Below are 13,934 nucleotides of genomic sequence, written 5' to 3' on the forward strand. Positions count from 1 at the left end.
AAAGTCAGTGAACATGCACAACAAAAACAAAGTTTTTAGCATTTTCTTTCCTCCATAGTCAGCTCACTAATTGATCTGTCTTCCTAAAACTGAAAATGAAAGTCCACAAATTCACTCTAACATCATGTGTAAAGTTGACCATGTTAACCATCTTAGTTTAGCATAGTATAATGCTAACATTTAGTAGCTAGCACCAGACACTACATACAGCTGAGGCTGACGGGTCGTTATTTGTGCAGGTATTAGTCATAAATGAAAATACTGGATGGATTAAAATGCTGACGATGTTGTTGTTATAACCTCCTGACTTTATATAAATATAAAGTTAGGAGGATTCATCCTCTGGTGAGCATGAATGTCTGTAACAAATCTGACAACCTATCCAGTCATTATTGAGATATTTCAGCCTGGAACACTGAGGTGGTGGACCATAGAGCCACGAAGCTAGCACGGCTAAAAAGCTTACCCAGTTTGCATGCTGAGCAGAAAAAAGGAATCTAGTGATACAGGTCACATGTAGCCTGTCACATATTCAGTCTGAGTTTATCTGGACAGATGAATCCAGGTCTAACCAGGAGCTAAAGACATGTACCTTCAAACTGTTAAAGTAGAAGCAGCCTGCTGGTTATCTGCTCTTTCCTCCCGTCGGAGTGACAGCACACTGTGGCTGAGCTGTGAGGAACCATTCAGACCTTGCGGCCTCAACAGCACAGGCGTGAAAATCGGCTACATTTAATCAGCCACGGTGGAGGATTTAAAGAAGGGATCAAGAGAGCTTTGTCTTAATGGATTGGCTACAGTTTAGGGGTCCAGCACACTGAGTTATACCTAGTTAAAAGCACATTATTCGTTAACAGTATAACTCAAACCACATGGCACTTCTCTGAAACATACCAGTTTGGATCTTTCTACCACATTTAAAAATAGAAAATATGTTGGTTTGATTTATTACTTTATTTTTTTGACATTTGAGAGCCGAGTCAATTTATGCTGTTTGACCCAAAGATGATTTTGATTGATACTCCAGTCAATCATTTCATCCGTGTTCAAAAAACAGAAAATTAAAGAATAAGTCAGCTTTTGTGTATTGGAAGTACATCAAGTGACTCACACATACAGTGGGCCAATTCTTTCAGTCTGTCTGTACATTAGAATTTCAAGCTTACGGCCATGGCAATTCTTACCAATACAGTAAGGCCATACAAGACGGAGGCGACATTCAGAAAAGGGCCAGTGCAGTCAAACAAAGCAGTAAATCAAGTGGCTTGACACATGCTCACCAGACAGTTTGCCGTTTGTCACAGCGCCTGAATGGAACTAAAAGCAAAGTTGTGGACGCATCGGGGTGATCAGCATTGCTCAGATACTGCACAAGAGGCCTTTTCAGACAGCTGCAACAGTGATTATATTGTGTGAAGGCCAATCAAAGGGGAAAATGACGAGAGCAGTCATGCCGGACACACACAATGCACAAATGGCAGCGGTCAGATGGTGGAGGAGAGAGGTGGTGCTCCGGGGATTTTAAAGATGCATTTTGGGATACAGGGTCAGACGTATGAGGAACTCTCTCACACCCAACACGTACAGTATGTCACAAAGAGCCACATAAACAACTCTGTAATATCTTGTAGTGAGTTTTATTCCACAAGTGAGATGTAATATTAAAACTATTTCTGCTGAATGATCAGTTGGAGAGTAGAGCTTTAGAAATAAACAAGCTGACCTAATTTAGATTTCAAGGTGTTTTACAGTATTTTACCATAATTTAGTCTCATGTCAGTTCAACCTCTGCAACCAATGCTTCTACATTCTCTCAAAATTCATATCAATGTCAGTTCTTTGACTGTGTCATATTTGTTGTTGCTTTGTTCTTTTCCATCAGTCAACTACAGTCAATTTCCCTCCAAAGATTAAGACTTTTAAAGGGTCAGTTCACCAAAATTACAAAAATTTGCATGGTATCTCCCTATGCAGATAGTTTTGGCTTTATCTTAATCTCTGGGTTTTGAGATCAAGGCATCTGTAAGCTTCAAACAAAGTGCTCGTCAGATTGCTGAAGTCAGTGTGTCTGAAACCCTCTCCCCCTGTACACCTATCTGATTTAGGAGTAGAAGGTGGACTGTGTCAGATCATTTTTGTAACTTTCTGAATCTGATTACCTGACATTCATACCCAGTTTGTACAGGGATTAGTCTGTGGCTGAAGAGAGAAAGTCTCTCACAAGTGCTCTTTTCATTCTTTGCACAGCTACTTACAGTACGTTGCTTTAGGTTTTGGTTTGGTTTGCCTTCGAGTGTGGCCTCTCATTACATTTATTACAGTTTTACCTTTAGTGGGACAACGCTTTGTATGAACCAGCTTCTTTGAAGTAAACCCTGGCCTTGACTCACTCTGAGATTTCTGCCACCAACCCAATAAAATGGAAATGAATGAAACTCAAAAAACTTTCCACTGAAAATAGACTCTATTAAAACTGTTGATAGTCTCTGTTGATTATCCAAAGTTGCACAGACGCTTTTTGTGTTTTTGGGAAGAGTTGTTACTGTTGAAATTTTTAAATGTAATTTTTTGAATATCTTGAGAACCACAAATGAAATTCCACCTACCTCTGTTGGATTTGGGTGGAGGCAGAAATCTCTGAGATCACCAAACCGGGGCAAACAAATCTACTACTCACTATCAGATACCTTAGATTTATATCTAAATATTTAACAGTCTTAACCTAAATTAAACTCTTTAACTAACTCAGTTGTGGCATTTTTATCCGAAACATTTGGAAGTAGTGATAATGTGTGTAGCACGCTGAATTAAGCATGTTTACAACATTTACACACTGGATCATCAGAGTATATTTTCTTATTGCCACATTTGGAGAAGGGGTGTAGGTGTAGATTTGAAACAGGTGAGACTCCAAACGCACAAGAAATGTTATTTACAGAGACACAAAACACACACTGACACCACATAAACACAGAGTCAGGGGGCAAATGACAGAAACACATGGCTGTGCCACTTGGTCTCTCTCTGAATCTTTCTTTGGTCTCTTCCTTTCTGTTGATGAGGACAATGAAGATGATTGTGACGATAATGATGATGATGATGGTCGTAATGATAACAAGTGCTGCCTGTTATGTTGCCCCTTTACTAAAACCCTCAAAGCTTTAACAGCTCTGTGATGTCTTTGCTATGTGAACAATGCAGCGAAGGGATTTTAAAAGTCAAAGTTCCCCTCTCTCAATCTTCCACTCTCTGTGTGTTTCTAATACACAAACACACACACACACACTCTCTCTCACACTCAGACATGCACACACATATCTGCTACCTACATATCGAGAATCATTTTGATCATGTGCCTCACGGGAACCAGAGAGAGTGTTTGGCCTCAAGGCGTCCCAAATGGGAATCAGTATGTGTGTGTGTCCACTATGTTTGTGTGTGTGCGTGCCCGTTCATGTGGGAGGGCTGCTAGAACAGGGGATTTTTTGTGTTGGGGAAGAGAGAGGCTTGGGCACTTCATCTTCTCTTCTGTGCACTGCCAAAAAGGGCAGAGGTCAAAAGTCAGGGCGATTGGAGAATTCCGCGCTGCATGCCGACAGATCGGGTTTCAAGAGTGGGGGAGGGTCGTGGATCACCCTAGAGGGATAGGTGCTTGTGTGTGTGTGTGTGTGTGTATGTATGTGTTTGTGTGTGTGTATATATATATACATACATGTATGTGTTGTGAGGGTACATGTGCTTGGCCATGCGCGTGCACATATACGTGTTTATGTGTGAGCTTGTTCGGACAGCCCCCCTTTTTTAAAAACATCTCGTCGCAGCTTTAGTGCTCAAAGCATTTGGAACTTTCTCTTGATGTTTACTGCTTTGTGGGAGTCATTTGGAGGAGACTCGCCCTTCATAAGGCAACACCTAAACTCCCTGACCTCAGTGTCACATTGTCCACAGTTTTGAGACATCTATTCCAAAAATGCGTCAGATCCATTTTGGGTCATTTGTCAGTCAGGAGCTCTGAAACCTGTCATGATCTGGCTAGTATCTTACCAAATATTAGCCAGATTGTACTTTTATGCTATCAGTCATCTTATTTTTTAATGCTGTATTTTAGGGATGGGTTAGGATGAAGCACCTGAGTTGCTCAGATAATACTGTATTCTGCCTTTTTAGGCCCAAAGCATAAGCCGAGAGCAGAAGAAGATAGACAGATATTAGTTGTGTATGCTGTAAATTATGTTCCTTAAACTGCTTTTTTAAAATAGAGGATGGATGAAACTGTTGTATTTTTGCCGTTAAGGTTTAACTACTCACAAGCTGGAGAACAACGAGCATTTGAAGAAGTCTCAGTTCTCTTAATAGCCAACAAAAACCTTAACCACCTCACCCGGTAAGAGTTTAAACTGTCGACTCAACCGCAATCAATCCAGAGAGACACATCCTGGGTTTAAACATTTAGCAGAAGGTGCAGTCATTCAAATGGTTTCACATGCAAAAGAGTACAGACCTCAGCAACTAACAGCTCCCTTTGTGGTCTTTGTAACTGATCATTAACGAACATGTGCTCCGGGCCTCCGGTGGCTCCCGGGGAGCCCGGACTGATCGCCACAGCTGTGTTTCTATTGTGCTTACCCGTGGTGCCGAAAAATAACACAACACCCCAGCTCTGTCTATGTGCTGGAATTTATTGTATTTACTTTCCAAGGCGTTAAGAAGCAAAGGTTGGAGAAAACAAAATCCTGCAGTGATCCAGCATATAGGAAACACTAAGATGGATAACAAGAGATTTTATAAACGTGAAAAACAGCGGTGATTTATGTTGGTGTGATAATGTTACATGAAAACTGAAGAGAGCATGTAAAAAGAAGGTGGTGTCAGCTCCGTAGGGAATAGCTTCATTAAGTGTTAAGGACATGTATTCAATGACAGCACATACAGAAATCCCAATAAAAGCTCTTTGTCAGCTGTTTCAACGTAACAAAGAAAACTGACCAAACCCCCTCATGACACTTACTTTGCTTTATGTTCTGCTTCACAATTTGTGAATTGTAGATTTATGCCTTTGGCACTCTGCGGTTTTTGTTGTGGGTAGAGGAAGTGCTATACTTTCACTGCGCAATGGCAGCAGCATCCAGAACAAGTCATCCTCTTTCAGCCCTGTTTGTGGTTTCCAGGGAAGTAACCCGAGTCAAGGAATCAGCAAAATCACACAAAACAAATATTGTACACAAGTACTGTATGCAGATTCATTTAGCCTCTCAACAAGCTCACGAGAGGGCACAACTCATACAGTGTAGCCAAACATCATTCAAACCCACAAAACTGTACTTTTGAATATGAGTGGAGATCCTAAAGTTACTAAAGATATCAAGTATGTCAGGATGGAATTTATGGAACTGTGTATAAAATTGTGCACTAGACATCTAGCATATTTCATCTTGATCAAATGATACAGCTATAAAACATGGTGTCTTGTGTTAATATTTTACTCCTTGTGATCATCACAAAGCTTCAACCAAGTATATGAAATGATACAGAATGTCAAACAGCGTAGAGTAAGGAGAAACTTAATGCTACTTGAAGGGGCACTTATGTGATTTAGTGTTACATGTCCATGAAGAAGAGGAAGTTGCAAAAGACAGATAAGCAAAATTAGTATGTAACACACTGGCCATTCCTTGTGAATGTACATGATGTGCATCTCTATATGTGTGAACATATGTTTAGGACTTCCACATAGCAATCAAAATCTCTATCAGCTTTACACTTTTAAAAGAAGCAGGACTTTTGTTTCACAGTTACTACTGCACAGCTGCACATGTGTACTCATGCAAGCACCTGCACAAGCAGCTCACACACTCCCCACTGCCTCTACTTCTTCTTCTACACAGGAAGCTGACGCTGTCTAAAAAAGCCTGTATGCTCAAGTCCTTTTACAGTATCAGATCCTTTACTGCCCTTTTTATTCTTTGCTCTAGTTTTTTTTTCAACGTGTTCAGCAATCATGAAAGAGTGCAAACGAGTCATTGATGGATCGGATGGAGCAGTCTAAATGTGGGGCTTGACCTCCTCGCCCCTCCCTTTTTCCACTCCCTGGGCTGTTAGAGCAGAGTGTTCGGATCAGGACCGGCTCTCAGGCCCTAATGGAGGCAACTCATTTCGAGGGGGCGATGTATCTTTGATGCCGAGCCCATTAACAATGCGTCCTTTCTGTGACTGGGTAAGAATTGGCCAGCAGGGTTCCAGCGAGAGGGGAAAATGTAAACGGGGGATTAGCTGGACTAATGACCCCAACTTGTCGTTGATGTTAATTAGCGTTAATTAGGACCCCCTTCTTTTAGCAGGTTGGATTGAGAGGAGGGGACGAGCTGCTGGTGTTTTCGTAAATGTCTTGGCTCATGTTTGTGCACACTTGGTCAAATTCTCATACACAGTTTTTCACACTCCCACACACAAGCCTGAGCACTTTCTCGTTAATTTCAGCGTCTTGACGCACTCACACTCGTACGCTGATGGCTTCCTTCTGTTTGTTCTTTGCTCTTTGTCAGAGGCCATTTGCTCTCACTACAATGACTCCCTTTCACTGGGTTTGATCTTCGCAGCTATTCAGCCTCCTCTTTTCTAGTGGTCAAGAGAAAAAAACCACCATTCCACCTCGACTCTTTGCACAGCCCTAAAGCCGGCTGTACCCCCTCCCCCTCCCCATGTGTGTTTGTAGTGTCCACTGATCCAGTGGAATGACAGTGGTAGGATTTGGGATCTTTTTGCTTCCAAAGTTCCTCCACAGAGACATAATCGACCACTTTGTTGGGTCGGTTAACCTCATATTGTCCCGGAGGCCCCTTAGAACTCTGATGCCATTCAGCTTACTTGTAACCCCCAGACCCCCTCCTCTGCTTCGGTGGCAGCTTTGTGCAACACCTACATGTGCACATACACACACATTCAGGAAATGGGTGACATTTACGCATGCACACAAACACAGAGTGGGCATGTCCTGTGCACTACCTTGTTGCTTGTTTTTGCTCTGACATGCACGGCCACCCCTTCCAGTGGGCTCGCTCTCAGGCTCGATGTCCCAGCAGGACTCAGTGGTGTGAAATGGGGGCCCCACAGTTTGCTGCTGGTGGGAGTTAAGAGAAGAAGAAGGGGGGAAAAAAACGCTTCTCTCTGGCCAACACCTGGTATCACTTTATTAACCCTCGGCTGTCTTGACCCCTGAGAGCCAAGGAACAGCAGGGCCAAAGGGGGCCGCAAGGGAGTGAGAGGTGGGAGGGTGGAAGAGGAGAAGGGGTGCAAGGGGTGTATGGACGTCACCGTGCAGCCTTTGAAGGGGGAAGCGATGCCCCTGCATCGGAGCCCCTGCGATGACTTTACCAGTACCCTGACCCCCCTTGACCCTGACACCCCCACCCGCCCCCAGCCCCCCTTCTGCCCAACCCAAAACCCCACCTCTCTCTCCCTGCAGCTGCCGGTTCCCATTGGCCCGCCATGGGCCACTGTGGCAGAGGGGAAGAAGGAATGGACAGAGAGAAGGAGAGAGAAGGAAAGAAGGGAGAGGAGAGGGGAGACAGAGAAAAAGACGGGGGAGCAACGAGAGGGGGCTATGCAAAAGGTCAACTGTTGGTCAGAGGTTTTTATTGGAAGTGCAGGAGGGAGGGAGCGGGAGTGGGAGAATGCGTTAAAGACCACCGTCTAAGATTTTAACTGCTGGGAGGGGAATTTGGCCTTTTTCCACCCCTACACACGTTTAGCAGTTAGAACACAGGCTCTGAGTAGACCTGTGTGCCAGCGGCCCAAGGTTTAAGTACAGAGAAGTTAAGTTAAGTGATGCCCCCTGGGCACTGCAGGGTCATTTCACCTTTAACAGCTTTAGTGCATGATTTTGGAGGATTGTATACTGCATGTTGACTGGTGCTGCACAGCAACCAGACAGCAAAGTTGCGTATCAGCATGGAGAATATCCTCATGTCACATGCATTGCTTATTCAGGGTATTGAAGATCTCTCGGGTCATGTAATTACCGTCGGATGGTAGGCCTGTGCAAATTCCATCAGAGGGACGTCATACTGGAGGATTAGTGCTGAACCAATCAGAGGTTGCGATCAGTCCAAGGGAAGTCTGAAAACCCTATATGAGCCTCTGATTAGTTGCTGGCACAGTCAATAGGGATTCATGATCCACAAATAGAACCTGTAGGAACAAGTTAGCTCCTCTGACCTTTCATCAAAATCACCATTAAGATGCTTGCTGACCAGTTGTCAATCTCACCTTTATTTCAGACAATTGATGCACTTTTACAGTCAAAGATACATAAATGGGCTGCAACAGTTATTTCTGTAACTGATTATTATCTTTTTGATTAAACAATTAATCACTTAGTCAGTAAAATGTCATAAAATAATTATTAAAGCCTGTCACACTCTCCCAGAGCCCAAAGAGATGAGGGTTACCTGTTTTATCACACTGACATTCCAAAGCCCAAGGATATTCAAAGTGCAGAAATGTGTTTCGCTTGTTCGTACTTCACTTTGATGTCTGACCCTCACTATGAAGAATGATGTATGTGCAGAGTTTGACACTGTTCAAATTCATCAGCTGAAAAGGGGAAAAGTTTCTCTGCACTCACCTTGAATCTGAGTTGAAGGTGTGTATGTATGAACGTGTTTTTGTGACATCACAACTTGCGAGCCAATCACAATCCAATATACAGCTCACATAAGTAGCTGCACACTGAGACGGACATTGACAATGGACATTTTAGTAAGTAGGAGACACCGCATGTCCAGCAGTTACAAACTTTTTAAACAAAACTTATTTATGTATTCAGCGATTGTGGATTTTTCAATGACAGAGAGGCAGTACATCTGAGCTTTTAAGTAGATAAAAAGTACTCAAATCATTTTTCAAAGTAATTCTTTTTACACGTCCTGAGGCAACATCTTACATTTGAGAAGCTGAAACCAGGAAGGATTTGACCTTTTTTCTTGATATATTGATACATTTATGATAAAACTGTTGTTAATTTTGCTCAATTTTCTGTCAGTCAACTAATTAGGTTGTTGACTATTTGTTTGAGCACTACATTCTGTATGAGCATTACACATAACACAGTCAGAACACTGTCTTGGCTCCAGACTCATTCATCTAGTCAGCTCCAGACAGATTTGGAGATTATTCAGCCCACTCGGGAGCCACTTAGAGATGAATCAAAACTGCCCACACTATCTCCTGTTTCTCTGCACTGAGCTCCCCTGTTGCCTAATTTTTACAGGCCTTTCTTATCACAACTTGAGCGCACACAAATATGACATCTGTCCAAAGACAGGAGTCCTCATTGAGATACACAACAGTTGCCGTGACAGAGCTTCTCTCTGCAGGGGAACAGATTACAGGCCTTCTCTGGGTCATGTTGGGCATTCATCCAGACTCCACTCCACGATCAGGAAGACATTGTGAAAAACAAGGTTATCTCCTGACTCAACCCCTGCAGTGCAGCGTCAACACTGTTCTGCTGCAGCTCAGCCTCGACCGGCGAGTCACAAGGGATCAGCCCTCAGCCAGGGTCCAGAGGTTAATTTATTGCCTGATCGCATGACCGTGGTTTGAGAGTAAAAATGGCAGTAAATGTTACATTATGAAGGTGGAGGAGGAGGAAGGGTGGAGAATCAGAGTCTGTCTGCAGAGTGTGCTGCTTAGTTAAGTGCATTTGTCACACTCTGGATGCCTGACTGTTTGTAATCCAGGCTGTTTGAGCACAATTTACCAAACAAGACAGTATGTCTCCACAGTGGAAAGAAGAAATTAGTCATGATTGTTTTTAGCATTGTCCTTGTTTTTTTTCATGATACCATATCCAGAGATGAAATGATAGATAGACAGATAGATAGATAGATTGATACATAGATAGATAGATGGATAGATAGATGGATAGATGGATTAGATTAGATTAGATCTTTCACCTTTCCCCCTCACTCTGTACCACTCTCTCTCTGTCTTCTTCCTTTCTTTCTCTGTCTCTCTTTCTCTCTGTAGGCATCTTTTTATGGAACTGACATTCCTGGAGTGGTCGAAACAGAAGCCCTTGTTTAGAGGCGAAACCCTCCCACCCTATCCCCTTTTTTCATCTTCCTAGTTTTGGAGCCCTGGGTCAAAGGTCGAGACCCCCTCCAGCTTCAGAGACATGTCAGGTCATGCAAGCCACATAGCATTCCCTGTATAGCCCCCACCACCGTGCCTCCCCTTCACCCCAAGCAAAAGGCCCGCTGCCTCTTAACAGTGACAAACCCCCTTACACAAGAGGTGTGAGCGTATGTGCGGCTGAGTAAGCGTGTGTGACATTTTGAGAGATAGTGAGTATAGCAATCACTTGAGGATTTTATGTCGCTGAAGGTGGTATTAGAGATGTTGTCTGACAGTGTTTAAAAAAACTTTATTTAAACAAATACTTTTCACTTTTCAAAACTTGTTTTCAGTGTCCTCACACTGTCATTAATCTACATGCAAAAATAAATAAACACAAGATGCTGGCTTGGTGACGTGTATTGATGATGTTTTTTTTTTTAAACTCCAGAGAGGTTATACATTTTCCTGTGTGAAATGATAAAGTGAAGTTTCATCTGTCAGGATTATAAGATATCTTTTACTGCCTTTGTGAAACATACACAAGCACTTTAATGAAATAATGCAAAAATAGGAAATAAAAGACCATAAATTAAAGTGGAGCTGAATTAAAACTGTCAGGAAGCAATTAGGAAAGAACCATAATTCCTCCAAATGGGGCCAAAGTTTAACAGATAGCAAAATACGTGTTAAATGAAAATAACCAATTTTAGGAGTGTATCGCTGCCAAATGTTAAAGGTCACGAGACTCGGCGGGGCCTTCGCTCGTGTCCTCTTTGCTTAGTCGGCAAATGGAACCAGTGCCATAATCCCACAAGAAACGAGATGAAAAATGGGTTCGAGATGCACAAACAGGGCTGAGATGTAGTGCAGAAAAAAAAAAAAAACGGGTGACCCCTTCCAACAGATAAACAAATAACTAAATAAATCCTGGGGACACTGGGGGGTGAGGGAAGCTACCCCCGAGGGGTCAGAGCAGGAACAGATAAATCTCCCTTAAAGACGCCATGCTTCTCCACAGTTAACCTCTTAATCAACCCCAATCGGCCAAAGGAAACAGCGCTGACTTTCAGAAACTATCAGCTCTGTGTCTCTGCAGTGAGTAAACACCCTCGCACATTTACACAGTGTCAACAGTGGTGTGTGTGTGTGTGTGTGTGTGTGGAAGTGAGAAGCAGTTCACTCCTGCAGAATGAGAGTTTAATTACAAAGTGCTTTACAAAGGGGATTTTCCCTGAGGTTCATCATCAGTCTCATCAGCAGGTAGCATTTTGTCATCCACAAATTTAGATTACACACCATTCACTCCTGTCTTGCACACACACACTTACACTCAATCACACTCACACATTTTCCAGCAGACTACAATTTACTTCTTCCTTGTCTGTCCATCACCAGGCCTTTCTGAGGCAGTGCATCAGCGATTAACCTCCTGTGAGCACAATAGCATCCAGATATTATCTGTTCATGGGTCATGCAAGACATGAGCTGCGGACATAAGACCTCCTAACAAACGTGTCATTCTTAGCTTTGAATTTCTATTTCGGTAGCGCACTCAGGTTACACACCTGGTCACTTGATGGCCCCTTTCCTCAATGGTATCATATTTAGCTTCAGCTGAAACGGAGCGTTGCATTGTGGGGCGCTGGTGTTGTCAGGCCGGTCCATAAATTAACAAGTAAACCAGTGGCCTCTGCATTTCCTAGGCCATCCAGTGCGGTCATGTTTACCACCCCTTGCCCCCACCCTGACACCCTCGTGTGTCAGAGAGTCCTGCAGCAGTTGGTCCAGCCATCCATCACTGAGCATCAAATACAAGTGACAAACCATTTTATGCATTTGTTTTAAGATACTTTTGGGTACGATGGGGCAAAGTTTACCATAATTAGACAATTCAAGTCAGCTCAGGTGAATTATCAGTCATAAAAAAATAAATGTTAAATTGATTGCGTTGCACTTTCTTGCTGTGGTTTGGACACTTTAACGCTGCTATTTGGCCTTCGACACCAGTGTAAGCCTGGATGTTACATGAAACAAACCTTGCAAGTGCCGTTTGACCCAGGTTCACTTGATGAGCACAGGTTATGATCTTGCATTTGAAGAAAGTCCTGACATGATTCCAGTGTCAGAAAAATAGGGACAAAATCCACAGCACTCACTCTGTATAAAAATACTCTGTAAAGTTCAGCTGTAGAAATAAAGAGGGTATCTTTCAAAGTTGTTGTCTTTTTCATGCAAAATCCCCTCTTTTTGTTTCCCCATACAGTGTGTCTTTGCTCATGACTCACAAAGAGGGAATTTTGTACTGAAAAGTCTGTAGCTTTGAAAAACAACCTCTTGATGAGTCTAACTGAGGCTGCTGAAGTCTCCCTATCACTATCACTGGAATCACAGTAGGAATAGGTCTCTTAATGGCTGCTACGAACAGGAGGAACAATTACAGTTACCAAAAGCAGCTTCAGTAATAAACCTTCATAGAGTGTTGTGTTTAGACATAATCCTCAAAATCTGAAGGACTTTTATTCTTGCAATCATATTGTTGGAGCAGGTGTAATTTCTTTTACTGGAAAAAAAAATAATCACAGTATCTTCAGGAAATCTTTGCCCTTTCCCAGTTTGTTATTTACATTTTAAATTCAGAGGAATATGAGGAAGACCATAAACCATATTAAGAATAATGTCTAGTTTTTCAGGTCAGCTGACATGTGTGAACAACTTTCTTAATGAGGGATGAAGATATTTCTTCAAGCTTGAATGGCCAAAATATCAGAGGATCAACATGTTTTCCCCATGACTCTCAGAAGTGTCATGCGTTTGACTTTTTCTTTACTTTCTGTTGTAAAAGAAAAAAACCCGTTATGTCCTAAAATAAGGAGTGACCATATACAGTACATTTCAGAGTCTTTATCGGGGGATTAATGGCTGGACATCACATACGCTACTAAACCTCAGGTTGATCCTCATTTAATTAACCCCTTTCTCGGTGAAATCCTGGTCAGATTCATCATAAGCCTCGGCTGTATAGAATTACACTCTAATTATTAGGCCCCCGAACCCTGAGGTGCCCTTGGTCACTGGCCCTACAGCTCGTGGAATCTCCTAATAGCGAGTCACAGGGCTAATTGGCAGACAGGTAAGGTTACATGTGACAGCAATTAAGCCGAGCGCAGGGCCAACTTTATGGCCTCCGGCGCTGCGCTCAGGACTCCTCAGAGAGGTTTTGTCTTTTTTAGCGCTTTCTTTTCCTTTTGGGAGAAGCAGAGTTAGGGAATTACTGTTCCCCCTTTTTTGTCCATAGCGGAGAAAGGATTATGTAAGTAGCCTGTAAATTCCTGTTGTTTTGTTTTAGGCTGCTCTTGTTGCTTTCAGGTCACTTAGATATTGACTAAATATAATTATTGATTAGATATTTTCAGATCCTCTCCTTTTTTGACTTTTCAAAAACTTGTTTCCCTATTTCTCTGCTTGTTTTATTATTATTATTATTATTGATAATATTGCTGCCATTACGCTTTCTTATTTAAAATATATTTATTATTTAGCCTACTGTGAAGATTTAACTTGGGATTAAGAGAGAAAATGGCTTAATAAAGTGACAAGAAAGTGTCCAAATTGATTAGATTAGATAAGATTAGATAGATAGATAGATAGATAGATAGATAGATAGATAGATAGATAGATAGATAGATAGATAGATAGATAACTTTTGTTTGAAAACCTGGGAGTCCGTTTTATTCATACATTGTCCATGTCATTGAGAGGGGAAGTGTGAGAGCGTGTCTAAACACATTATCCCTCCTCAAACCTCGGTCCTATGC

The sequence above is a fragment of the Lates calcarifer genome, linkage group LG15, assembly GCF_001640805.2.
Source record: "Lates calcarifer isolate ASB-BC8 linkage group LG15, TLL_Latcal_v3, whole genome shotgun sequence".
Classification (NCBI taxonomy): Eukaryota; Metazoa; Chordata; class Actinopteri; family Centropomidae; genus Lates; species Lates calcarifer.